At 45.3% G+C, this 25,644-nt stretch overlaps 1 protein-coding gene across 6 annotated transcripts in view; it reads left to right on the top strand.

Moving 5' to 3' along the window:
• Window positions 1-335: 335 nt before the first annotated feature.
• The window catches only part of add3a (adducin 3 (gamma) a), a 143,118-nt gene continuing 117,809 nt past the window's right edge, over window positions 336-25,644 (top strand). For 2 of the 6 annotated variants that reach the window (XM_031833071.1, XM_031833098.1), the window contains exon 1: window positions 1,111-1,218. The gene's annotated coding sequence lies outside the window, so the exon portion shown is untranslated. Of the gene's footprint in view, window positions 429-1,109; window positions 1,219-10,692; window positions 10,807-25,644 lie in introns of those variants that run through there. The other 4 variants (XM_031833102.1, XM_031833050.1, XM_031833072.1 and 1 more) reach the window with 4 other exon arrangements.

The following is a 25,644-nucleotide window of genomic DNA, read 5'->3' as shown; positions in this document are numbered from 1 at the left end:
GATACGTCTGTTCAGGACAATTCGTGTAAGGAAATTGTGGGTTTTCTGACGTTTTTGAGGAACATACAGTTGAGAGTGTTGCTAAAGATGGAATATAAGAATTTGTCAACTGACCCCAATCGGACAGACTGGACCCGCCCTAACATTTTGTATAAAGTTATAATCCATAATATTTTAAAGTAACTGGTGGTGTTGACATTTAGTGTAAAAAATAATAATCTAACAGATGCATAATTTTATATGGCTGTAGGATGCAAGCTTTGACGTCTATAATGATACATTTTCTGAATGGTCTCGTTTGCAGGAATGCGCTACACTGTAGCAGACAGAGGAGGTGTCAGTTAAATGCCATGGAGGTTGCACGGAGCCGGTAGAGCACAATAGGTAGTAGGGAATTCTGCTGCAGGATCATTCAAAGTGCAACTGTGGTGAGTAGCCTACATATATCTATGGCATGCATGCCTAGTCGTACGTATAGGACATAGAGTTGAGTTTCGCATGGGATAAACTGGTGAAATGATATAGGCCTATGCAGAACGCATGTGGGCGTTGTTTCTTCACGTCCACTTGACTAGACTACTTACTGAACGCCATAGCAGGCTCCGATTACAGTCAGGTCAATGGGAAGCACAGTCTTAGGTCAGTTGTTCTGACTAGGGGACTATGTCATAATACTCTGCCATGGTCATTTGTATACATGTTTTATTCACGAAAAAGTCCCTATGTTGTTTTTGTGAATTAGATATAGGCCTAGTCGTATGATTCATGGTCCATCTATTCAGATTGTGATAAAGACTGGACAGTTTGCCATTTTGTTTTGCCGTGAGTAAATGTATAGCGTAATTATTTATAGTGGGCTTATAACTTATAATAACACAAGTTATTGGTTTACTGGAGGTGAGGTTTGCCAAATTTATGCACATTCACGTAAAGCAGAGGAAAGTCACAAACGACTTCCTGCCAAATAGTGACTCTGTGGTTCCGCATTGATATATTTTAAATCTCTACACCATCTGGCTTGGTTTTGAATAAGTGTTAGGATCAGTTTAGGCATATCACTTTAGTTTGTCGTCAGTGAAGGGGGCGTTCTCTTCGTGTGGTCAATTGCTTTAATTCAAAACGCTAGAATCAAAGATCAGAGCACTTTGCGGAGTGGCGTGCTGTGGTCCTGAATGAAATTAATTTATTCTCAATTTATCCAGCTTCCACGAGTTTCAGGTAAATGCACTTTAAAATGTTAACTCGGTTATGTATTTTAATAGTCGTAGCATATTCGTTTACATCTAGTAAGAATGTTAACCTGTGTGTGTGATTTTGATGAACGTTCAACGCGCGTCAAACAGTAACAGCCTATTATCTGGCAAACCGTTGTGGCACGCGTTCGAAGTTGCCTATGTAACGTGGTGCAGCAATGTAAATTGTATCCTCCCTCAATGAGTGTGTATGATACTGTAATGTGTTTTGTAAACGTCTTCACGTGGTGGTAGATACAATATGTAATCATGGCAACCAGACAATCAATGTAGGTTTGCCTACTGTAGTTCGACTAGGGAAAGTAAAATAAGTGCTACTCTTTTCAAAAATGCCAAATATGTTGGCGTGTTATTGCATTAAACTACCCTTTGTTTGCGGAAAGCGTGAAAGTTGTATGGTATGCATGCAAAAACACTCGTGGTGAAGAGGAGAATATTGGTGCTTTCAAGACAACTGGGTACTCGCAAAATAACCGGGTCTGATCATGACGTCAGTGATCTTCGGGTCGGAAAGGCTCTAGAAACGTGCCCGAGTATCCGACTTGTAATTCTGAGTTGGGCGACTGTTAAATGTTTTTTTGAGCTCGTTTGTTTTCCGAGTTCCCAGTTGTCTTGAACGCGGCATGTGGTGCGAGACAGTGTGATGATCAGGGCTTTGCTCCTTCAATGATTTTGTAGTATTGAAAAGGCTCAATTTAATTATATCATATAGCATTCATTGTTCCATGTCACAGTTGTCTGAGTTCCCTTGATTATCTTCCAGACAGAAAATAATGGTCTGCAGTTTCCCCTGTCTTCATATCTCTCTGTATCTCCAACTGAGTCCAACTGAGTCTGGCTGGGAGATAAAACCCTTTGATATCCTCTGACACTATACAGTCCCAGTACTTTATCAAAGTGGTGCAATCACTGTCACTCTCTACGTGGAATGTAATGGTATGTAATTACACTCTAACTACACTGGTAACTAATTTGAAACATAATCCAGACAGTGAGCTACTACAGTATCAAAAAGGAACCCATATGCAGACCACACACAGACAAGATAAATATGTGTTTAATCATAGATTGTTGCAGAGTTGGTTTTAACCTATAGTATGGTGTTCAGTGCTGAATCACTCATATCTTCCAGACCCCTTGAAGGCCTTGTGGTTTCACACCTCTCTCCCCTGTAGTCTACCATGTCTGGACTCTGGATAGATCAAAGACACAAGGGATACAGGTACACACACACCTCCCCGACTATCCAGATCACCTCAGCACTGATATTTCTCAACATATAATCACCCTTTAAGGATCTCCATTTCAACACCAGGACCAGAGAGCAGACTGCCTGGAGTTAATAGGGCCAGAAAAGATAATTATGATAATCGGTTCTGAAAAGGGTGTAACTCTGAATCTGAAATGCTTGATTTTTCACCACAGTCGTTTTGGTGTGTGTGTTCTGTTCAGTAGATGGACCTGAAATCCAAATCCAGACTAGGCCTTCACCCTGTCCAAAGGAACAGTATACTGCTAGTGCGTTCTTGCTTTTGGCACGGTAGCGTCACTTCCTCTATCACTCCAACCTAATGATCTCTCCGCTCTCTCACTCTTTCTCTCGCTCTTTCTCTCCCTCCTCGCTTTCTCTCTCTTTCTCTCTCTCCTTGCCTCTGTTTATTTTCCCTTTCCAAATGAATGGCTTTACAGTCACCCCAAGGCGCTAGCTGGCCAGCCAGTACTACGGTCTAAGTAGGCAGGAAGTACTGTTGCCACCATGGTCCATTTGACCTAGTGACACGTAGAGGAATAAGGCCTATTAACCATTTGGACTTTTGCAGGCGGCTCTAACAACACACAACTTCAGTGACGGCTAAGTGGCTACAATCAGTGCAGAACACTTTATTTGCAGTGACAGATGTCACGAGTACACTAAGCCTTGTTCAACTGTTAGCAGCGTTGTGTTGTATGAAATCAAACCTGAAATACGTCTGTGTACTGAGGAAGGCTTGAAAGAGTTAGTGTTTGTTTTGGTGAATACGTAGCTTCTCGATAGGCTCAACTCTATATAAAAGAGCAGCCAGGGCTTGTTGTAACATGCACAATCAACGTGGTGTGTGTTCCAGCGCGTGAGTGCATGCATGTGTGTGGAACTATGCCTGTAAATGTATGTGTGTTTGGTGGTGGATGGGTGTGTGTGGGCATGTGACTTTTACTTGTTGTTGGTGTGTTCGTTCATGCTTGCCTCTGTATGTGTGTGTATTTGGTTTGGGAGAGAGAGAGAGCGGGAGCATTAAACCATTTAGAAGCATCAACTCCTTTCATTTGAACCTGTCCAAAAGACAAACATGACATCACCGTTACCTCACTTCTTCTCTCAGAGACTGATCAAAAACATGTGGCTTTCTCTCTCTATCTTTCTCTCTAAATATCTCTTTCTCTCTCTATATATATATCTTTATCTCTCTCTCTTTCTCTCTATATACAGTGGGGCAAAAAAGTATTTAGTCAGCCACCAATTGTGCAAGTTCTCCCACTTAAAAAGATGAGAGGCCTGCAATTTTCATCATAGGTACACTTCAACTATGACAGACAAAATGAGAAAAAATCCAGAAAATCACATTGTAGGATTTTTAATGAATTTATTTGCAAATTATGGTGGAAAATAAGTTCTCTTTCTCTCTCTCTCTTTTATATATATATATATATATCTCTTTCTTCATCTGTAATACATTTGACTGTTTTCTATATATCTGTGTAGTTGTTGGTTCTGGGTCAGGTCTGAATGAAGCTGCTCTTTTGGACATGTTCAGAACCCTGTCTCAGTGTCTCTAAGCTTGTTTGTAATGCCCAGGGAAACCAGATGAACGCCATTTAGAAATGACTTATGTCAAAGTAATGTGAGAACAATTACACATTGTTTACATTTTAAAATCTCTGTATACGATATTCTCAGCATAGATAAATGGATCTTACTGTCTGGCTGTGTGGGATGAATGTTTGTAGCTTTGTTGGGTAACCAAACTCAGTGTTCCCAGTAGTCCTGGTGGGCTGGGTTATAATAACCTCATTATACATATGTGGGTGATGTGCTGAATGGAGTCGTGGTTCCGGCCCTTGGACTTCAGCTGAGTTTTGTTCTGCCAGGGGAAGTGTGTGTGTGTGTGTGTGTGTGTGTGTGTGCGTCTGCGTTCCAGACTAGAGTTGAGATTCCTGAGCGGTGAAAAGGCGTTTGCATAGATATTGGAGTTCCTTCGCCATAGTTACGGGGTCAAGCAAGCCACGACCATGGGAAGAGAGAGGAGTGCCAAGTTTGGGCAAAATGAACGGGCTGTGATCTCCATGCCAGACTTCTCTCGTTAAAATGATTCAAGATCTCGTCTTTGAGCTTCACAAATCCTTAGTTGCCTCCCAAATGGCACCCAATTCCCTATTGGCCCTGGTCAAAAGTAGTGCACTAGTATCTACCCCCTACACTGTCTGTACCCTCGTGCATCTACCCCCTATGCTGTCTGTACTAGAGGTTGACCGAACAATTGTAATGACAACTTGAAATTGGCCCCAATTAATCGGTCATAACAAACGGTAATAGTTTTTTATATTTTACACCTGTATTTAAGTAGGCAAGGCAGTTAAGAACATATTCTTATTTTCAATGACAACCCACCGTTCCTAGGGTAACTGCCTTGTTCAGGGGCAGAACGACAGATTTTTACCTTGTCAGCTCAGGGATTAGTTTTTTCAACCTTCCGATTACTAGTCCAACGTTCTAACCACCTGCCTTACATTGCACTCCACAAGGAGCCTGCATGGCAGGCTGACTACCTGTTACGCGTGGGCAGCAGTAAGCCAAGGTAAGTTGCTAGCTAGCATTAAACTTATCTTATAAAAAACAATCAATCTTCACATAATCACTAGTTAACTACACATGGTTGAAAAAATGAAAGTTTGTGGCCTGTGATAATTTTTTGCACAGCCACAATCACATACAAAATCAGACACACGCACACGTATGCATATCCAGTAGCACTCCCAAGGTCAGAGCCCCAGCTCTATGGTGATGCCTACTGAACTCAATGGTATGTGCTCCTTGCTGTCACATTCCCTTGTATTAAATACACTAGTCCATTCACTAGGCCTACATAGTGCTCTATGGACCCTGTCCAACGTGCACAGAGCCTTATGGGCTCTGCACTACATGGGGAATAGGGTGCATTAGTGACTCAAGCCCACCCTACAGCCTGTGAAGCGGTATTCAGATAGGCCCCGGCTTCATGGACCCACATCCCTCTGACGTGTAGGACAGCCTGTACCAGTTCCTGCCAATATCCAGAAACTTTGCACAGCCATTGAAGAGGAGTGGGACAACAACCACAGGCCACAATCAACAGCCTGATCAACTCAATGTGAAGGAGATGTGTTGCGCTGCATGAGGCAAATGGTGGTCACACCAGATACTGACTGGTTTACTGATCCCACGTCCCTGCCATTTTTTTAAAGGTGTCTGTGACCAACAGATCCATAGATTATGGGTTAATGGATTCCTTTTAATTGACTGATTTTCTTATATGAACTGTAACTCAGAGAATGGCTGTCGTTTTAGTCTCCTAACTAGAGGTCGACCGATTATGATTTTTCAATGCCGATACTAAACGCAAGAGAAGTGACACAATTTCAGGCACCGCATTGATTATATGCAACGAAGGACAAGTTAGATAAACTAGTAATATCATCAACCATGTGTAGTTTGATTGTTTTTTATAAGTTCAATGCTAGCTAGCAACTTACCATGGCTCCTTGCTGCTTGCACTCGTGTAACAGGTGGTCAGCCTGCCACGCAGCCTCCTCGTGGATTACAATATAATCGGCGTCCAAAAATTCTGATTACCAATTGTTATGAACACTTGAAATCGGCCCTCAACCTCTACTCCTAACCAACCTCTACTCCTAACCAACCTCTACTCCTAACCAACCTCTACTCCTAACCAACCTCTACTCCTAACCAACCTCTACTCCTAACCAATTGTGCTATTGTGTGTTTTTTTGCGTTATTTGTAACTTATTTTGTAAATAATGTTTCTGCCGCCGTCTCTTATGACCGAAAAGAGCTTCTAGAAATCAGGACAGCGATTACTCACCACCTATTTTTCTTTAACGAGTCAGAGGAGAAGGATTTACTTCAGACACCAGACAAGGCCCACATCCCCGTCATTCACAGGAGAAAGAGACTGAGATATCGAGGACGAAGGTCGGGGTGCCTCGTAAGGATCCAGCGGCAAGTGGTCATTTGCCTTTACCATCGATCCTATTAGCCAACGTACAATCATTGGATAATAAAATAGACCAACTACAAGCATGTATATCTGTCCAACGGGACATTAAAAACTGTAATATCTTATGTTTCACCGAGTTGTGGCTGAACGACGACATGAATAACATACAGTGTATAACCCACCAGCTGTATCAGCAGGATAGAACAGTAGCCTCTGGTAAAACAAGGGGTGGCAGTCTATGTATATTTGTAAACAACAGCTGGTGCACAATATCTAAGGAAGTCTCAAGGTTTTACTCTACCTCAGCTGAGCATCTCATAATATGCTGTAGACCACACTATTTACCAAGAGAGTTTTCATCTATATTCTAATAGCTGTCTATTTACCACCACAAACAGATGCGGCCATAAGCAAAAAGGAAAACGCTCATCCAGGGGCCGCGCTCCTAGTGGCCAGGGACTTTAATACAGGGAAAAATAAATCAGTTTTACCTCATTTCTACCAGCATGTTAAATAAACCAGAGGGGAAAAAATGGTAGACCACCTTTACTCCACACAAAGAGACCCATACAAAGCTCTCCCTCGCCCTCCATTTGGCAAATCTGACAATAATTCTATCCTCCTGATTCCGGCTTACAAGCAAAAACTAAAGCATCCTGACTCGTTGCATCACTGCCTGGTATGGCAACTGTTCGGCCTCCAACCGCAAATCAAATCAAATGTATTTATATAGCCCTTCGTACATCAGCTGATATCTCAAAGTGCTGTACAGAAACCCAGCCTAAAACCCCAAACAGCAAGCAATGCAGGTGTAGAAGCACGGTGGCTAGGAAGAACTCCCTAGAAAGGCCAAAACCTAGGAAGAAACCTAGAGAGGAACCAGGCTATGTGGGGTGGCCAGTCCTCTTCTGGCTGTGCCGGGTGGAGATTATAACAGAACATGGCCAAGATGTTCAAATGTTCATAAATGACCAGCATGGTCGAATAATAATAATAAGGCAGAACAGTTGAAACTGGAGCAGCAGCACGGCCAGGTGGACTGGGGACAGCAAGGAGTCATCATGTCAGGTAGTCCTTGGGCATGGTCCTAGGGCTCAGGTCCTCCGAGAGAGAGAAAGAATAAGAGAAGGAGAGAATTAGAGAACGCACACTTAGATTCACACAGGACACCGAATAGGACAGGAGAAGTACTCCAGATATAACAAACTGACCCTAGCCCCCCGACACATAAACTACTGCAGCATAAATACTGGAGGCTGAGACAGGAGGAGTCAGGAGACCCTACAGAGGGTAGTGCGTACAGCCCAGTACATCGCCGGGGCCAAGCTTCCTGCCATCCAGGACCTCTACACCAGGCGGTGTCAGAGGAAGGCCTTAAAATTGTCAAAGACCCCAGCCACCCTAGTCATAGACTGTTCTCTCTGCTACCGCATGGCAAGCCATACCTGAGGACCAAGTCTAGGTCCAAAAGGCTTCTCAACAGCCTCTACCCCCAATCCATAAGACTCTCTTGAACGGCTAATCAAATGGCTACCCAGATTATTTGCATTGCCCCCCCCCCCCCTTTACGCTGCTGCTATTCTGTTTGTCTATGCATAGTCACTTTAACTATACCTACATGAACATATTACCTCGACTAACCGGTGCCCTCGCACATTGACTCTGTACCGGTACCCCCCTGTATATAGTCTCCACGTTGACTCTGTACAGGTACCCCCCTGTATATAGTCTCCACGTTGACTCTGTACCGGTACCCCCCTGTATATAGTCTCCACGTTGACTCTGTACCGGTACCCCCCTGTATATAGCCTCCACATTGACTCTGTACCGGTACCCCCCTGTATATAGCCTCCACATTGACTCTGTACCGGTACCCCCCTGTATATAGCCTCCACGTTGACTCTGTACCGGTACCCCCCTGTATATAGCCTCCACGTTGACTCTGTACCGGTACCCCCCTGTATATAGCCTCCACATTGACTCTGTACCGGTACCCCCCTTTATATAGCCTCCACATTGACTCTGTACCGGTACCCCCCTGTATATAGCCTCCACATTGACTCTGTACCGGTACCCCCCTGTATATAGCCTCCACATTGACTCTGTACCGGTACCCCCCTGTATATAGCCTCCACATTGACTCTGTACCGGTACCCCCCTGTATATAGCCTCCACGTTGACTCTGTACCGGTACCCCCCTGTATATAGCCTCCACGTTGACTCTGTACCGGTACCCCCCTGTATATAGCCTCCACATTGACTCTGTACCGGTACCCCCCTTTATATAGCCTCCACATTGACTCTGTACCGGTACCCCCCTGTATATAGCCTCCACATTGACTCTGTACCGGTACCCCCCTGTATATAGCCTCCACATTGACTCTGTACCGGTACCCCCCCTGTATATAGCCTCCACATTGACTCTGTACCGGTACCCCCCCTGTATATAGCCTCCACATTGACTCTGTACCGGTACCCCCCCTGTATATAGCCTCCACATTGACTCTGTACCGGTACCCCCCTTTATATAGCCTCCACATTGACTCTGTACCGGTACCCCCCTGTATATAGCCTCCACATTGACTCTGTACCGGTACCCCCCTGTATATAGCCTCCACATTGACTCTGTACCGGTACCCCCCCTGTATATAGCCTCCACATTGACTCTGTACCGGTACCCCCCCTGTATATAGCCTCCACATTGACTCTGTACCGGTACCCCCCTTTATATAGCCTCCACATTGACTCTGTACCGGTACCCCCCTGTATATAGCCTCCACATTGACTCTGTACCGGTACCCCCCTGTATATAGCCTCCACATTGACTCTGTACCGGTACCCCCCTGTATATAGCCTCCACATTGACTCTGTACCGGTACCCTCCCTGTATATAGCCTCCACATTGACTCTGTACCGGTACCCCCCTGTATATAGCCTCCACATTGACTCTGTACCGGTACCCCCTGTATATAGCCTCCACATTGACTCTGTACCGGTACCCCCCTGTATATAGCCTCCACGTTGACTCTGTACCGGTACCCCCCCTGTATATAGCCTCCACATTGACTCTGTACCGGTACCCCCCTGTATATAGCCTCCACATTGACTCTGTACCGGTACCCCCCTGTATATAGTCTCGCTGTTATATTTTCTGCTGCTCTTTAAATATTTGTTACTTTTATTTCTAGTTTTTTTACTCAACCAACAATGCAGTTAAGAAATATGTGTAAAGGGCTTATTAAGTAAGCATTTTACATGTTGTATTCGGTGCATGTGACAAATATAATTTGATTTCATTTGAAATTGTTACATGTTGTGTTTTATATTGTTGTTCAGTATTAGATGACTGGAAAGTCAGAACATGTAGTAGTAGGTATGTAAATCAGTGGGATTTGTGGAAGTTTTCTTTGTGGTGGGGGTTTGGTTAGGTTGTCTTGGGGTTAGGTAATTGGTATCTGGCTGGCTTTAGGATAGTAGAGAGGGAGTGTGGTTTGGGGTCAGAGAGAGTCGACTTCTTCTGCTGATGGAAAGAGAGTCAAAGATCCGTTCTATTATCAATAGGCCTTGTTTTCTTTGGCTCGTTGCTGACACATCACATTGTCCAACATAATCTAGTCGCTTATTGCTATCGCTTCAATCATAGCTGTCCTGTAGAGATGGATGGCTTCCTTCTGGGGGGGGGGGGGGGGGTTATATGTCGTGTCGACAAAATCACAATATTATTTTTGCGCTTGTTCTCCTTTTTGAATAGTGAGACAATTTGTTTTCAGCCCATTTCCATGACTGATCAACTCGTTTTCTTAAGTTGCAAACATATAGTGAGCATCCCAACGCAAAAAAATCACAGTATCGAATCGCAATACATAGAACCACAATATATTTCTTTTCGGCACTTAAGTATCATGACAATATCGTATCGTGAGGTCCCTGGCAAACCCCAGCCCTAGTGTACATATGTACGTGCAATCGGTTGTGTGTGTCCCTCCACAGGAAACATGCATTATCATCTCTGTTACCAAACGTTTATATTTACCACATCAGCTGCTGTTCTACCAGACACACCCAGTCTATAGTTCCTGTTTGTGGGGTAAGCCATCAGCAACATCCTCTGGTCACATCACACACCCAGTGACAAATCACTACTGGCAGGATTCACCGCAAAATATTCAGCTGTGTGTGTGTGTGTGTGTGTGTGTGTTCTGCTGTCACTTTTCTTCTAGCGTCCAAATGATGCCCGGGATGATTTATTCCATGGAAAAAAGGAAAACACGAAGCAGACGAAACACTTTGTTCCTTCAAAAGTAAATACATGTGACTCTGGATGACAACATGGAGATGTTTGTTTTCAACAGTAGGACTGTTTTTTTTCCTAAAGTAGTTCAATCTGTTTCCTTGCTACGATACTAACGAGTATCGCGATACCGGTATCGTCCCGGCCCTAATACGAATGAATGATACGCTTACCAACTGTACTGTTGTTATAGCTAGACGTCATGATTTAATAAGTCAGGCTCTGTTCTGGTCAGGTCCATTGTGTGGGTTGAGGGTTCAGAAGGAAGAAGACTGGTGATAGGTCATATTTAAAGCAACGTGATCATAGGTCAGATGGCTGTATAGAGGGGAGGGTAACAGTGTGGTGTTGACTACGTAAGTACCATACTGTACTCACTGTTCTGTATGGCGACATGAGATCCCTGAACAACATGGGCCCATCAGTGTTAATCCAAGGATCATCTATTGCTTCCACAGCCTGAATTCTAATAGAATGTGTCTGTGTGTGCGTGTGTTTATGACATGTGTGTGTGCGACATGAGTGAGTGTGCGCCTTTGTGTGTGTTTCTGCGTGTGTGTGTGTGTGTGTGTGTGTGTGTGTGTTTTCACCTCATTGTGTTCTAATAGTAGACCCAGACCCCCACAGTTCAGGTTCTCTCTCTTTCCTGCTAACATGAGGCAGCCTAACTGTTCACTGCTATATTCTAAACACACCTAGACTCACTTCCATTGTCCTTAGACTGTTTATATACATCACCATTGTGTTCTATGGCAGTTTAATGCTTGTAGGTCAGTGTTACTGTATTTAAAGCGAGGCTATATTTGGCCTAATATGTAGTCTGCAGGCCCCTAGGGCCTATATCCAGGGCAGATTAGTGAACCCACTAAGTACTGTAGAATCTCCATTGAAGTCCCTAAAGGTCTAGGTGTAGAGGTATCTGGTATCTGGTAGAGTAGAATCTCCATTGAAGTCCCTAAAGGTCTAGGTGTAGAGGTATCTGGTACTGTAGTTCTAGATGGATATCTTTGGACTTTGTTGTTGTTTTGTGGTGTGCTTGTTTTGAACCAAGCCAATGATGCGTTTCATTGGTAACACATCTTGCATTCTGCTCTGTTCCCCCGAGGGCATGGCAGCCCTGTGTCACTGAGTCGTCTCTGTGTGTGTCGGCGCAGATGAGTGCATGTCATCTCTTCTGATGTAAAATGGGGACACCGATTGTGACAATCCATCTGTCTCTATCCCTCCATGTCCTGATCAGTGTCCATGTCCAATCACTGTAATCGCTCCTGAACCCTGCAGAGACAAAACATGGGACAGGCCGTTCTAATTAGATAGCAGGAGCACCCTGAGTTGTGGTGTGTTTGTGTCAGTTGATGGTTGCTATGGAGGGTTCTTGCGTAATATCCTGTTGGTAACACGGTTGTTGTGTTCCTTTCTTTCCTGTTGGTGATGGACTGATGAGGACACTCCTACTTTTAACTATTTATTTTGTGGTTTGTTTGTCGTCGTGACGGAGCAGCAAACAGGCTTCTGTCTAACAGGAAGTCGGGTGCCAACTTGTCTCCTTTATCTTATCACCATGTGTCTGGATTGTAATGGACGGCCTTTCTCTTTCTCACAGAGAAACAGAGCTTTGACGTGTACGTTCCTAGTGGGGTTGTAACAACACTGTTGGAAGAGGATAGTTCAATCAATGGTGTGTATGCACAGCATCTCGTCCAGTAGAACCAGGGTATTCACATCTTACCACAGGAGGTTGGTGGCACCTTAATTGGGGAGGACGGGCTCATGGTAACGACTGGAGAGCAATAGGTGGAATGGCATCAAACACACGTTTTCCATGTTTGTGTGATTCCATTCGCTCCATTCCAGCCATTATTATGAGCCGTCCTCCCCTCAGCAGCCTCCACTGGATCTTACCCTACGAGGTGCGGAGCCTGCCGGGTTTCTGTTCTACCTGATCATTCATTGACCCACCTGGTGTCCCAGGTCTAAATCAGTCCCTGATTTGGAGGGGAAGACAGAATACAAGTAGTGGAACTGGCTTCGAGGTCCAGATTTGAATTTGAGGGCTGTAGTGCATGAGGACATTATGGTGTTGGCCCAAGAGTAGTGTTGCGGTTTGTACATCATTCTCACAATGGAATAAAATACACACAGAGATCAACTGTTGTGTTTTAATCTTCCTTATTAACAATGTCTCAGAAGACTGCAAGGTTATTGACCATCTATTGTTAGTTCCATGGAGCAGATTTTTCTGGAACAAAAAACAACCAATCACAGAAAGCATAATTGATACCATCATAGGGTAGGCATGGAGTTCAGAATACAAACCAAACTTTACCCACAACAGGATGTATTTAAGGATCACATCAAAGGATATGACATTTCACCACTCAAAAGTATGGCCAAAGGGAAAATGGAATGATTCCATTTTGTAAACCTCGGCATGATATCACTGTCCATCCTGAATAAAAAGATGAAAAGAACAGAACAAAGAAAGATGAGGGTACTTATTGTGTTATTTCCTTCAGACACATCCTCAGTGGAAGCTCAGAGAGAGAGTGTGTGTTACCTCACTGATAAGGGGGGTAAAGTGTTACTGACAGGAGTATCTGTCTCCCTGGTGGAGCAGTGGTCTAAGGCACTGCATCGCAGTGATAGCTGTGCCACCAGAGACTCTGGGTTTGAGCCCATGCTCTGTCGCAGCCGGCCGCGACGGGGAGGTCCATGGGGCGACGCACAATTGGCCTAGCGTCATCCGGGTTAGGGAGGGTTTGGCCGGTAGGGATATCCTTGTCTCATCGTGCACTAGCGACTCCTGTGGCGGGCCAGGCGCGGTGCACGCTGACCAGGTCGCCAGGTGTACGGTGTTTCTTCCGACACATTGCTACTAACAAATGGATACCATGAAAAAGGGGGTAAGAAAAAGGAGCTCTATTGTTCAGCTGGCCCTTAGGACGTGTGTGAGAGCACAACGTGTATCCTCACTGAGACCACACACATACACTCCATCACGTCAAACCGGCTCCATCACGTCAAACCGGCTCCATCACGTCAAACCGGCTCCATCACGTCAAACCGGCTCCATCACGTCAAACCGGCTCCATCACGTCAAACCGGCTCCATCACGTCAAACCGGCTCCATCACGTCAAACCGGCTCCATCACGTCAACCCGGCTCCATCACGTCAAACCGACTCCATCACGTCAAACCGACTCCATCACGATAAAAGGTTGATGGTAAAGTAGCACACTGCCATGCAGATGATGCCTCATGACTCCATAGCATGCAATGATGCAATATGATCTTTAACAGAATCTTCCTACCCAGCATCCTTACACACCCCGTGGTATGACTAGACAGACTAAATACACACATATACACACACCTGTGCCAACAGTTGATTCATAATCAGAGTTAATCTCATGGATCCAGCCCAGAAACCAGACACCCTAAGTCATATTGTGCAATGATGCCAATAGGATGGGTTGTGGAGGGGTTTGAGCTTCTTCACCTTTATCTCTAGATAAACTCATACACATAACACATGATTTTTGCTGCTTCTACAGCTACAGAGATCTACTGTCTCCTCCTCCTCCTCAGTATACAGCTAAACATATCTACAGTCTCCTCCTCCTCCTCAGTATACAGCTAAACATATCTACGGTCTCCTCCTCCTCCTCAGTATACAGCTAAACATATCTACAGTCTCCTCCTCCTCCTCAGTATACAGCTAAACATATCTACAGTCTCCTCCTCAGTATACAGCTACACATATCTACAGTCTCCTCCTCCTCCTCAGTATACAGCTAAACATATCTACAGTCTCCTCCTCAGTATACAGCTACACATATCTACAGTCTCCTCCTCCTCCTCCTCAGTATACAGCTAAACATATCTACAGTCTCCTCCTCCTCCTCAGTATACAGCTAAACATATCTACAGTCTCCTCCTCCTCCTCAGTATACAGCTAAACATATCTACGGTCTCCTCCTCCTCCTCAGTATACAGCTAAACATATCTACAGTCTCCTCCTCAGTATACAGCTACACATATCTACTGTCTCCTCCTCCTCAGTATACAGCTAAACATATCTACGGTCTCCTCAGTATACAGCTAAACATATCTACGGTCTCCTCCTCAGTATACAGCTAAACATATCTACAGTCTCCTCCTCCTCCTCAGTATACAGCTAAACATATCTACAGTCTCCTCCTCAGTATACAGCTACACATATCTACAGTCTCCTCCTCCTCCTCCTCAGTATACAGCTAAACATATCTACAGTCTCCTCCTCCTCCTCAGTATACAGCTAAACATATCTACAGTCTCCTCCTCCTCCTCAGTATACAGCTAAACATATCTACGGTCTCCTCCTCCTCCTCAGTATACAGCTAAACATATCTACGGTCTCCTCAGTATACAGCTAAACATATCTACGGTCTCCTCCTCAGTATACAGCTAAACATATCTACAGTCTCCTCCTCCTCCTCAGTATACAGCTAAACATATCTACGGTCTCCTCCTCCTCCTCAGTATACAGCTAAACATATCTACGGTCTCCTCCTCCTCAGTATACAGCTAAACATATCTACGGTCTCCTCCTCCTCCTCAGTATACAGCTAAACATATCTACTGTCTCCTCCTCCTCCTCAGTATACAGCTAAACATATCTACGGTCTCCTCCTCCTCAGTATACAGCTAAACATATCTACGGTCTCCTCCTCCTCAGTATACAGCTAAACATATCTACGGTCTCCTCCTCCTCAGTATACAGCTAAACATATCTACGGTCTCCTCCTCCTCAGTATACAGCTAAACATATCTACGGTCTCCTCCTCCTCCTCAGTATACAGCTACACATATCTACTGTCTCCTCCTCCTCAGTATACAGCTAAACATATCTACGGTCTCCTCAGTATACAGCTAAACATATCTACGGTCTCCTCCTCAGTATACAGCTAAACATATCTACTGTCTCCTCCTCCTCCTCAGTATACAGCTAAACATATCTACGGTCTCCTCCTCCTCCTCAGTATACAGCTAAACATATCTACGGTCTCCTCCTCCTCCTCAGTATACAGCTAAACATATCTACTGTCTCCTCCTCCTCAGTATACAGCTAAACATATCTACTGTCTCCTCCTCCTCAGTATACAGCTACACATATCTACTGTCTCCTCCTCCTCCTCAGTATACAGCTAAACATATATACAGTCTCCTCCTCCTCCTCAGTATACAGCTAAACATATCTACAGTCTCCTTCTCCTCCTCAGTATACAGCTAAACATATCTACTGTCTCCTCCTCCTCAGTATACAGCTAAACATATCTACTGTCTCCTCCTCAGTATACAGCTAAACATATCTACGGTCTCCTCCTCCTCAGTATACAGCTAAACATATCTACTGTCTCCTCCTCAGTATACAGCTAAACATATCTACTGTCTCCTCCTCAGTATACAGCTACACATATCTACTGTCTCCTCCTCAGTATACAGCTAAACATATCTATGTCTCCTCAGTATACAGCTACACAGATCCACATGATGGTTCTATCTCATGGCTTCGCACCAGATAACAAGTCAACAGAGATGATAACAGTTTAACAGGGATGCTGTTTGAGCATCAGAGTTTTGCTTCAAACAAAGTCTCTTGTGCAGTAAGCAGCGTTATTGGATTATCATGTACGTTATGGCTTGAGGAGTGCTTGTTGGGAGGGGGGTGTGTGTTTTAGACTGTCTGGAGGGAAGGGGTTAGGTGAGTAAGCTATGGCTGGGGTGGGACTGTACCCTTATGGTTGCCGTGCATGTGAAGCTCTAAAGTGACAGTTTGGCCCAGTGAAGTGAACTGTGCTCTGGAATAGATTTAGAGATGAGGGACATCACTTGAGGGTTATGTGATTCATATTTACAGTAAGAGAGGAGGAAGGAGGGGTTAGGAGTTGGGGAGGAAGGGTTATGTGATTAGTATTTACAGTAAGAGAGGAGGAAGGAGGAAGTGTAGGACAGAAGAGTTTAAGGACAAGTGAAGGGTGGAGAGTATTTGTGTGTTTGTGCAGTGGTGTGTCCATATGCAGCTGTGTTTATCCTCCCTCAGTAATGTTGACCTATGTTTGACCCCCACCACTTCCCACTGCTGTTATCTATAGGGGGGTTCAGCACCATCATCACTATTCTCTATAGAGCCTAATGTACAGGGGGGTTCAACACCATCATCACTATTCTCTATAGAGCCTAATGTACAGGGGGGTTCAACACTATTCTCTATAGAGCCTAATGTACAGGGGGGTTCAACACCAACACTTCTCTATAGACCTAATGTACAGGGGGGTTCAACACCATCAACACTATTCTCTATAGAGCCTAATGTACAGGGGGGGGTTCAACACTATTCTCTATAGAGCCTAATGTACAGGGGGGTTCAACACTATTCTCTATAGAGCCTAATGTACAGGGGGGTTCAACACCAACACTTCTCTATAGACCTAATGTACAGGGGGGTTCAACACCATCAACACTATTCTCTATAGAGCCTAATGTACAGGGGGGGGTTCAACACTATTCTCTATAGAGCCTAATGTACAGGGGGGTTCAACACTATTCTCTATAGAGCCTAATGTACAGGGGGGGGTTCAACACTATTCTCTATAGAGCCTAATGTACAGGGGGGTTCAACACTATTCTCTATAGAGCCTAATGTACAGGGGGGGTTCAACACTATTCTCTATAGAGCCTAATGTACAGGGGGGTTCAACACTATTCTCTATAGAGCCTAATGTACAGGGGGGTTCAACACCAACACTATTCTCTATAGAGCCTAATGTACAGGGGGGTTCAACACCAACACTATTCTCTATAGAGCCTAATGTACAGGGGGGTTCAACACTAACACTATTCTCTATAGAGCCTAATGTACAGGGGGGTTCAACACCAACACTATTCTCTATAGAGCCTAATGTACAGGGGGGTTCAACACCAACACTATTCTCTATAGAGCCTAATGTACAGGGGGGTTCAACACCATCACTATTCTCTATAGAGCCTAATGTTCAGGGGGGTTCAACACCATCAACACTATTCTCTATAGAGCCTAATGTACAGGGGGGTTCAACACCATCACTATTCTCTATAGAGCCTAATGTTCAGGGGGGTTCAACACTATTCTCTATAGAGCCTAATGTACAGGGGGGTTCAACACCATCACTATTCTCTATAGAGCCTAATGTTCAGGGGGGTTCAACACCATCAACACTATTCTCTATAGAGCCTAATGTACAGGGGGGTTCAACACTATTCTCTATAGAGCCTAATGTACAGGGGGGTTCAACACCATCACTATTCTCTATAGAGCCTAATGTACAGAGGGGTTCAACACCATCACTATTCTCTATAGAGCCTAATGTACAGGGGGGTTCAACACCATCAACACTATTCTCTATAGAGCCTAATGTACAGGGGGGTTCAACACCATCACTATTCTCTATAGAGCCTAATGTACAGAGGGGTTCAACACCATCACTATTCTCTATAGAGCCTAATGTACAGGGGGGTTCAACACCATCAACACTATTCTCTATAGAGCCTAATGTACAGAGGGGTTCAACACCATCACTATTCTCTATAGAGCCTAATGTACAGGGGGTTCAACACTATTCTCTAAAGAGCCTAATGTACAGGGGGTTCAACACTATTCTCTATAGAGCCTAATGTACAGGGGGGTTCAACACCAACACTATTCTCTATAGAGCCTAATGTACAGGGGGGTTCAACACCATCAACAGTATAGAGGTTGTGGACCTCCAAGATTACCTGCATGGATGTCAATTAGACAAATACTGCATTATCAGTTGTCTTGAAAGAACTACAGCACTGTTCTCAGTGTCAGTCCTGGTCCTCTTACCATCACAGGAAGCTCTAGGAGCTCTTACTGTAAACATGGCGCTATAGGAGAGCTTACTGTAAACATGGAGCTATAGGATAGCTTACTGTAAACATGGAGCTATAGGAGAGCTTACTGTAAACATGGAGCTATAGGAGAGCTTACTGTAAACATGGAGCTATAGGAGAGCTTACTGTAAACATGGAGCTATAGGAGAGCTTACTGTAAACATGGAGCTATAGGAGAGCTTACTGTAAACATGGAGCTATAGGAGAGCTTACTGTAACCATGTAACTCTAGGAGCTCTTACTGTAAACAGAGCTCATATAGGAGCCCTATAGACACTATCATATAATTATCCAAAGCGACTTAGTCATGCATGCATACATTTTACATAGGGGTAGTCCTGGGAATCTAACCCACTGTCCTGGCATTGTAAGCACCAACTGAGCTTACAGAGGACCTCTCACTACCCGCGGAGTCTCTCACCTGTTATAGTGGTTAGATGGAGAGAGGGTCAGTCTGATTGTCTATTTGGGTATAATGGTGATGTGTGATGATGCTGGGAGTCTGACACGCAGGAAAACACACGTTGTTGCCCCATAAAGCTGTGTCAACAGTAAGCAGATTAAAGGGCTTTTAGTGTGGACTGCAGCACAGACACAAAGAATCGCACCTCCGCCCAAAACTGCTGCTATCAGGAAAAAACTTTTATTGGCTAGTTGTGGCTCTCGGGCCATGATGCCAAGCCTCTGCAGTCAAGCTAGCTTCCTGCTCTCTCTCGACCTCTGCCATGCATTTGAATTGTGCCAAATACAAGTCAATATCAGCTATTGGTTTGAAATTGAATTTTAGACATTTGAGACACAGCACAATTTTAGTCATCAATTTTACTTATAGGGTTGTGTCTAGGGTTGTTTCCAAATGGCTCACTATATAGTGCACTACCTTTGACCACAGCCATGGGAATAGGGTACAATTTGAGACCCTCCAGTATAGCGTAGTCTTGGTGTTCTATAATTAAAGGGCTTGCATGTGATTATTGACTTTGATAAATGGCCTGATTTTACTAGCTGTCAATCATCTTAGTGCCGTCTGTTGCTGTTCCAGTGATGTCCCCTCCCACCATCTGCTCCTGAGACGAGGCATCTCGTGTGATCTTGGACATGCTGTGTTATAGCACACATCTTCCTGGAAAATATTGTTGATTCCGCTAGTTTGGTTCTTTTGCTTTGACTAGACCACCTGTTTTAGTTTTTGATTGGGGTCAGGTATCTACAGATACTGAGCACAGCCTTGGCCGTTGGTTTCTAGTGGTCAAAGGGATTAGACTTGGAGAGCAAAATACATCTAATTTCACCTCTACTTTGAAGTTGCATTTGACCTCAAAATAGAGGTAATGACCTTATATCTCTACAGGGCTGGATGGAAGTGAAGGGTTTACTATCCTACCAGCCATGGGAGGTCAACCTCCTCCACCCTAGTCTGTCTTTTTCTCTCTCTTTCTCGCTCTCGCTCTCTCGCTCTCGCCCGGTGAATGGTCTTCTTTGACAATCTGATCTGATTCATGAATTGTCATATAATATATTGGATGATGGTGATAATGACATTATGTAATGACAAAGAGAACTGTATTCATTCACAAAGGCAAGTCTCTTCCCCGAACCAATGCTGGTCTTTTTCCCCCACCAACGGTGTCATTAGAGTGAATCCTCCATGGACAGGGAGAAAAGCTTGGTGCCAGCACCTCTCTGATGCCGGCTGACAAAATCACACTAATGATCGCATGTTATTGCGTAACTGTGACGATGCAAAAAATTAAGCAGGTCATGTCCTCATTGGGTTTTTTAATTAAAAAGTGTGTGTGTGTGTGAGTGCTTGTGTCACAACCTGATGTTCTGTCCTGTGATCTCGAAGCTGCTCATCGGGAAGACCTTTGTTTTGGGTTGTGAAACTGGGCCGTAGGATCATTAAACATTTAGCCTGCTCAACACAACTTGATGGGCTTATATAAGTGTGCTGGTTCCTCATGTTCACTCCCTGGGCAAGGCTGGCACCTAGCACTAAGGAAAGACAGCGAAGCCTACTTCACAGGACTTTCCAAAGAGCTGGGACCAATTCTCTTATGTTTAGCCATTGTGCAGTATTGAATGTGTTTTGATTAGGGGTGAAACGGTTCACAAAACTCACGGCTCGGTACGATACGGTACAGTGGTGTCACGGCTCGGTACGATACGGTACAGTGGTGTCACGGTTCGGTACGATACGGTACAGTGGCGTCACGGCTCGGTACGATACGGTACAGTGGCGTCACGGTTCGGTACGATACGGTACAGTGGCGTCACGGCTCGGTACGATACGGTACAGTGGCGTCACGGCTCGGTACGATACGGTACAGTGGTGTCACGGTTCGGTACGATACGGTACAGTGGCGTCACGGCTCGGTACGATACGGTACAGTGGTGTCACGGTTCGGTACGATACGGTACAGTGGCATCACGGCTCGGTACGATACGGTACAGTGGTGTCACGGTTCGATACGGTACAGTGGCGTCACGGTTCGGTACGATACGGTACAGTGGTGTCACGGTTCGGTACGATACGGTACAGTGGCGTCACGGCTCGGTACGATACGGTACAGTGGTGTCACGGCTCGGTACGATACGGTACAGTGGCGTCACGGCTCGGTACGATACGGTACAGTGGCGTCACGGCTCGGTACGATACGGTACAGTGGCGTCACGGCTCGGTACGATACGGTACAGTGGCGTCACGGTTCGGTACGATACGGTACAGTGGCGTCACGGCTCGGTACGATACGGTACAGTGGTGTCACGGTTCGGTACGATACGGTACAGTGGCATCACGGCTCGGTACGATACGGTACAGTGGCGTCACGGCTCGGTACGATACGGTACAGTGGCGTCACGGCTCGGGAACGATACGGTACAGTGGCGTCACGGCTCGGGAACGATACGGTACAGTGGCGTCACGGCTCGGGAACGATACGGTACAGTGGCGTCACGGCTCGGGAACGATACGGTACAGTGGCGTCACGGCTCGGTACGATACGGTACAGTGGCGTCACGGCTCGGTACGGTTTCGATACATCGACAAAATAAATGCCTGAGAAATATGTGATTTGTATTATAATAGTAAACAGGGCAGCTTGAATTCTCAGAAGCAGATGGAAACAAAGGGACAACAACAAACAGCAGTGCCTGTCTTATAATATGAAAGAAAATAGTCATTTAAAACAGAACTTCAACAAGAGTGTGTAGTCCAGTAGCATATATCAACATTAAGTCACATGGCAGTGTCTTAAACAAAATAGGACCACTTGAGACTGGTTACTTGACCCAAAATATTTTCACGTTTTCTTTAAAATTAGTCTATCCACATTATCTGCAGTGAGCACAGATCGGCTTGCTGTGACAATGCCAGCCGCTGTGGAGAATAGCCTCTCGCTAGGGACCGAGGTCCCAGACACAGCCAGCCGCTGTGGAGAATAGCCTCTCGCTAGGGACCGAGGTCCCAGACACAGCCAGCCGCTGTGGAGAGTACCCTCTCGCTAGGGACCGAGGTCCCAGACACAGCCAGCCGCTGTGGAGAGTACCCTCTCGCTAGGGACAGAGGTCCCAGACACAGCCAGCCGCTGTGGAGAGTACCCTCTCGCTAGGGACAGAGGTCCCAGACACAGCCAGGTAGCTGTGGAGAGTACCCTCTCGCTAGGGACAGAGGTCCCAGACACAGCCAGGTAGCTGTGGAGAGTACCCTCTCGCTAGGGACAGAGGTCCCAGACACAGCCAGGTAGCTGTGGAGAGTACCCTCTCGCTAGGGACAGAGGTCCCAGACACAGCCAGGTAGCTGTGGAGAGTACCCTCTCGCTATGGACAGAGGTCCCAGACACAGCCAGGTAGCTGTGGAGAGTACCCTCTCGCTAGGGACAGAGGTCCCAGACACAGCCAGGTAGCTGTGGAGAGTACCCTCTCGCTAGGGACAGAGGTCCCAGACACAGCCAGGTAGCTGTGGAGAGTACCCTCTCGCTAGGGACAGAGGTCCCAGACACAGCCAGGTAGCTGTGGAGAGTACCCTCTCGCTAGGGACAGAGGTCCCAGACACAGCCAGGTAGCTGTGGAGAGTACCCTCTCGCTAGGGACAGAGGTCCCAGACACAGCCAGGCAGCACCTTGCTAACATGGCAACATGACAGTATATGAACTCTTTGGTCTTCCACCATGAAAGGATCAGCATCCAGGGGGATACAGTCCACTTCCCTGTACGAGGTCACCTCCTCCTCTATGACCTTGACCTTTTGACTTGGTTCCCTGCTCCTGGGTCGTGAACAACTCCCCAAAAAGCTCAGCCACGGCAGACCTTGTTTTCTGGAGGAGAACCCCTGTCGTCTGCCATCTCTGGAGAGAGGTTGGCTCCTGTGGCATCTGTGGCTTGACCCTGCAGAATTAAATTAGATGAAAATTGCTGTCTCTGAAGTGGCTTTAAAAAAATATGATTTATTATTAGAAATATATATATGACACTCATTACAATTATTGCTTTATAATTGTTAAATCACAAATTAACAAAATAAATACATGTCACAAGTTCATTGTAGACTCTCAGCAGCATCCAGGTGCAGCAGGGACTTGAACCGGGGGTCCAAAGCTTTTGTGTAAGAAGTCGTGGACACCAGGGTCAGCATATATGTGGCTCCAGGTTAACTCTGATAGCAGTCTTGACATCCCTTACTGAGGGGTCATCTTCATCAGATGCCACCATTGTTTTCACAGGCAGGACCATGGAAACTGATGGGATGCTCTGTGTATATCAGTGTTGTGACTGGTTTGAGAGGTTTGCACACTTTGATCACTTCCTCTGCTAGTCTTATGTCATTTTCAGACAAACTCACTATCTTTGACATTCTTCCTCACGGCTTGATCAGTCAGTGTAGAATGCACCGCAACTTTCTGCTCAAGGTATCTCTCAACCATGTCATGGCTTGAATTCCATCTAGTAGGGACATCTTGGATTAGTTTGTGGTTTGGCAGCTCCAGCATCTCCTGTTTTGTCTTGAAAACATGTGCAGCAGTTGTGCTTTTATGAAAGAAGGATACCACCTTCCTGATCTTTGCTAGGAGGCGAGAGGCTGGATTCACTGACATTGCTTTTTGAAACGTGAGCAAAGCATCCTATCTGTGGCCCCAATCCAGCTAGTGCAACTGCATTTACAATATTTCCAGCGTTGTCAGTGGTCCCGGGAATCGTCACGTTATCCCTCTCCAACTTCCACACTGCAACTACTTCCCTTAGCTCCTCCCCCAAGTTTACACTGGTGTGACTCCTCAAGGGGACGTGTTTGAAGGACATGGCTTTTTATCTCCCACTCTGCTGTAATGAAATGAGCCTTTACAGTAAGGTAGCTCTCTGTAGCTCTAGACGTACAGTAAGGTAGCTCTAGACATACAGTAAGGTAGCTCTAGACGTACAGTAAGGTAGCTCTGGATGTACAGTACGGTAGCTCTCTGAAGCTCTAGACGTACAATAAGGTAGCTCTAGACGTCCATCTATCTGGTGTAATGAATAGAGCCTACATGTTGTAGATGTTATATCCACCACTCTAACAGGCTATCAGTAATGAATAGAGCCTACATGTAGATGTTATATCCACCACTCTAACAGGCTATCAGTAATGAACAGAGCCTACATGTTGTAGATGTTATATCCACCACTCTAACAGGCTATCAGTAATGAACAGAGCCTACATGTTGTAGATGTTATATCCACCACTCTAACAGGCTATCAGTAATGAACAGAGCCTACATGTTGTAGATGTTATATCCACCACTCTAACAGGCTATCAGTAATGAACAGAGCCTACATGTTGTAGATGTTATATCCACCACTCTAACAGGCTATCAGTAATGAACAGAACCTACATGTTGTAGCCCAGAGCCCAGATGTTGTAATGCTCCGGGTGTCGTGGGTGTGGAGTCAGACGCAGGAGACAGAGAGTGCAATGCTGTGCTTTTTAATGCACAGGGTGCTCACAATAATAACGGCCCCAAACAAGGGGAATGAAAAATGTACAACTGAAAAATCACGACCAGGAACAAACACGTTCCTCTACTACAGAGCCGAAGGTTACAATGATTAATCCCGCACAACAAACAGGCTGTCTAAAGAAGCCCAACTAATCATCACAAACAGGTGCTACCAATAAACATACAAGGAGGGGGAGGAAAGACAATCAGTGGCAGCTAATAGGCCGGTGACAACGACCGCCGAGCGCCACCCGACCGGGAAGGGAAGCCACCCTCGGTCGGACTCGTGACAGATGTTATATCCACCACTCCTACAGGCTATCAGTAATGAACAGAGCCTACATGTAGATGTTATATCCACCACTCTAACAGGCTATAAGTAATGAACAGAGCCTACATGTAGATGTTATATCCACCACTCTAACAGGCTATCAGTAATGAACAGAGCCTACATGTTGTAGATGTTATATCCACCACTCTAATAGGCTATCAGTAATGAACAGAGCCTACATGTAGATGTTATATCCACCACTCTAACAGGCTATCAGTAATGAACAGAGCCTACATGTAGAGGTTATATCCACCACTCTAATAGGCTATCAGTAATGAACAGAGCCTACATGTTGTAGATGTTATATCCACCACTCTAACAGGCTATCAGTAATGAACAGAGCCTACATGTAGATGTTATATCCACCACTCTAACAGGCTATCAGTAATGAACAGAGCCTACATGTAGAGGTTATATCCACCACTCTAATAGGCTATCAGTAATGAACAGAGCCTACATGTTGTAGATGTTATATCCACCACTCTAATAGGCTATCAGTAATGAACAGAGCCTACATGTAGATGTTATATCCACCACTCTAACCGGCTATCAGTAATGAATAGAGCCTACATGTAAATGTTATATCCACCACTCTAACAGGCTATCAGTAATG

This window comes from Oncorhynchus kisutch, linkage group LG1 (assembly GCF_002021735.2).
Source record: "Oncorhynchus kisutch isolate 150728-3 linkage group LG1, Okis_V2, whole genome shotgun sequence".
NCBI lineage: Eukaryota > Metazoa > Chordata > Actinopteri > Salmoniformes > Salmonidae > Oncorhynchus > Oncorhynchus kisutch.
The sequence above is the reverse complement of the archived record's forward strand: the minus strand, read 5'-3'. Positions and strand labels throughout refer to the sequence as shown.